Source organism: Nannospalax galili, unplaced genomic scaffold, assembly GCF_000622305.1.
Source record: "Nannospalax galili isolate Female #2095 unplaced genomic scaffold, S.galili_v1.0 scaffold344, whole genome shotgun sequence".
NCBI lineage: Eukaryota > Metazoa > Chordata > Mammalia > Rodentia > Spalacidae > Nannospalax > Nannospalax galili.
The window spans coordinates 726,206-729,958 of NW_008352153.1; the positions used below are offsets into that span (position 1 = coordinate 726,206).

Sequence of the window (3,753 nt, forward strand, 5' to 3'; positions counted from 1 at the left end):
CAATTCCCAGCACCCACATGGTGGCTAACAACTGTCTGTAACTCCAGTTCCAGGGGATCCAACAGCCTCTTTTGACCTCCACAGGCATTGCACAACAAGGGTACATTACATACATGTGGCAATACACTCATACACATAAAATAAAAATAATAAATAAAATATAAAAGATAATCTTTTCATGCCTAGACAGCTTCCCAGATTCTTCCAAATCACAGGCCAGCCCCATGCAACTATGAAAAAATAAGAATACCAGGTGCTAATTGTAAGTGATTTTTTTTTTTTTTTTGAGACCTGCTACCAAAGTCTACCTGTGTGAGATTCACTTACAGGAAGGGGAAATATTTGGAGGGAGGAAGTGAACCAGCAGAAGGTAGGCAAGAAGTGGTCAAGGCCAGGTGATGGAGAATCGCTCTGAGCAAAGCACGATTATATCTATCATATTACATATATCATTATACATAAAGCCAATTATGTATACTGGCTAAAAAGTTAATTTAAAAAACTGAGAAAAAGTCCGCTTTATAGATAATAAATGGAGTTTGAGACATGTAGCTGGTTACTTCCTGAAAGCATGTTTTACACGTTCAGGCTTTGTGTCTTGATAAATACCGAAGTTCTCTGAAGTAACACGCTAACTTGAATCAGCCATTTACATCTTTATATAACCCAAGGCCTGAGAGATAAAATCTTTTTTTTTTCCAAGTTCAAAAGGCATTTATTGTACAACCTATTTACAAATAAATGGAGTATAAATGTAATAAAGAACAAAGGAACCCTATATGATTAAAACTATGACTATCTCACTGAAAAAGTTATTTTTTTCCCCTCATTGAAAATCTCCAAGTTGCTGGAGGTCAAATAAATATTATTATCAATTTTTAAATTATTTATTTATTTTTATGTGTATTTTCTCTGTATGTACGTGCACCACATGTATCTCTGGTGCCCACAGAGGCCAAAAGATGGCATCAGATCCCTTGGAAGTGAAGTTTCAGACAGTTGTTAGCTGCCATGTGGATGCTAGGAACCAAGCTCAGGTCCTCTGTAAAAGCAGCCAGTGCTCTTAACCACTGAAACATCTCTCCAGCCCCAATCACCAACTTTTGAGATTCAAAGGAGCAGGTCAGGTGCAGTGATGCACACTGTTAATCTCAGCACTCAGGAGGTGGAGGCAGGCATATCTCTATGAGTTTGAGGCCAGCCTGGTCTACATAGTGAGTTCCAGGCCAGCCAGAGTTAAATAGCGAGACCATATCTTAAAAAAAAAAAAAAAAAAAAAAATTCAAGAGCACTTAAATTAGGAAGTCATAATTATTTATGACAATCATTAAAGGCTGTGTTGAGCTTTCAGTAACACTAACATATAGGGGAAATCTATAACCCAACTTTTCTCCTGCCAGTTAACTGCAGGATCTTTGAAAGCCAGAAACAAGTTCTTAATCATCTTCCCAAGACTCGGCACTAATAGGTTCCAGGATACAGCTTAGTCAGCCTAATGGGGGGCATGATTCTCTGAAAGGCAGCGAAGGGTACAACAGCATGTTTCTGATCTGTCCTTCCAAGTGTAGACACAGCTTTCACCTCTGATGCCAACAGCTTTTCTCTTATCAGTTTTTCCTTCAGATTGCTGTCCTTCTGATGGGGAAATGGGATATCAAAACCTTGATGTTTCTGGACTAGAAAATGGAGAAGTCTCACAATATCTATTTTCTAGGTCAAATGAATCATCTGGAAATGCAAATTTCTGCATGAGTGCATTTGATATTAAAGACACTCTATCCCAATGTGAACTCTGTCTTTTCCTCATGTGAATGGGTCTACCACCTGGTGACCTTTCAACAGCACAAAACTTGACCTTAGTCATATCCTTTAGAACATCCAACATGCTGAACATCATTACTGCTCTGGGTTTTTGAATGGCTAGAAATAGTCTTATCAACACCTGAGAGCTGCTCTTTCATTTCAGTTGTTGTATTATCTCAGTCACAAGGATTAGTAGAGCCTGGCTTCAAAGAAGGAACGAATGAAGACAGAAGAGAAAACTGAGGACGTGGAGGAGGAGCAGAAAGCGCTGAACTTGGAAAGCGATCTGGTCCTGTACTCTCCAGAGTAGTCCCTGAGCATGATGGCATTTGTTCCACAATGGGTTCCACATTCAAGTCAAAGAAGCCAGACTGTACCATTTCTCAGTTCCTGAGTTTCCAGGATTGTAGAAATCTGAGATGGAAGAAGAGTTAGCTCATCTTCAAGGGCAGCTATTTTTTTTCTTTTCATTGCAGCGTCACTTACTGGAAGCTCATTTTTCACTGGTTTGTTTTGTCTTAGAGCAGGTGACAATGGATTTAGTTTTGAAGGATGGAAAATATCAATTTTTTTCTTCCTCCTCATTTTTCCATATACAATTTTGAAATCAGAAGTAACTGGCTTCATCATGTGCCACACACAGAACATCAGCAAAAGAAGTAACCATAGATTCACAATTATCAGCCTCCATAGAGTGCAGGATCAACTCAAAATTAGGTCTTTGACAAGGTTCTAAAGGAAGCATTTTTCCAGTAATGTGAATGATACTCCCAGTTGACCCATAGTCTTTATTTTGCCAAATCAGTAAACCTGGTTTATGGGAAACACCAAAATATGCCAGCGTGTTTCTTAAGATAATCAGTGTGAGAGACATTGATGAAATGGGTTCAAGGAAACATTGTCAGTTGGTACCTTTCTTCTATACCCAGGGCATCCGTAGAGAGTCGCGAAAGTGGACCTCAGCTTGCGCTGGAGAGTCAAGGGGGACAAAGCTGCTTTGCAGACATGCTCTGAGATATACTCTTGAATGATGTGACAGAGGAAGGAGATATTTCAAAGTTGGAAGTCAAGGATGGGTGTGTCAGGCTGTATGGCAAGGTCAGATTTAGAAACTTATTTCACCCTGCTTTTCCCCTCCCTCCCTCTCTCCCTCCCTCCTTCCTTCTCTCTCTCTCTCTCCCTCCCTCCCTCCCTCCCCCTCCTTTCTTTCTTTCTTTCTTTCTTTCTTTCTTTCTTTCTTTCTTTCTTTCTTTCTTTCTTTCTTTCTTTCTTTCTTTCTTTCTTTCTTTCTGAGACAGGGTTTCACTGTGTAGCTCTGGTTGGGCTGGTACTCACTGTGTAGACCAGGCTGGCCTGAATTCACAGACATTCACCTGCCTCCACCTCCCAGGTGCTGTGACTAGAGGTGTATACCTCGACCAGCAAATTCATCTTTTGAAGCTTCCATAGCACCAGGCTTGTGCTCCTTCATTGATAGTAATGATCCAGTATCTCTCTACAAGATGGGTTTTAGTCAGAACCTCTGCCCCAGTCCAAAGTCATGGAGTTGTAATTAGCTCAATTTTAGGCAGGTTCCAGCAGAAAGGAAATGGATTTGGGTGTATTAGAACCTTTCAAAACTGCAAATCATCATTGGGCTTTATAGTGTGGTCTGCTGATAGCCTCTTAATGAACCTTCAAGCTACAGTTACTGGAAGATTCTGTCCCTTTCCATAAAGATTACACTTCTCTTGGCTGGAGAGATAGCTCACTGGTTAAGAATACTTACTCTTGCAAAGAACCTGGATTCAGTCCTCATCTCTCACTGGGTGGCTCATAACTACCTGTGACTCCAGTTAAAGGGTATCTGACACCCTCTTCTGGCCTCTGTGAGCTCCTGCATACACATGGTGCACATGCATACACTCAGGCACACACACATACATTTTTTTTTAAATTTTTTAAATTAAA

At 40.4% G+C, this 3,753-nt stretch overlaps 1 pseudogene; it reads right to left on the minus strand.

Moving 5' to 3' along the window:
* Positions 1–1,654: 1,654 nt before the first annotated feature.
* Positions 1,655–2,737, minus strand: LOC103746765 (annotated as a pseudogene).
* Positions 2,738–3,753: the final 1,016 nt, after the last annotated feature.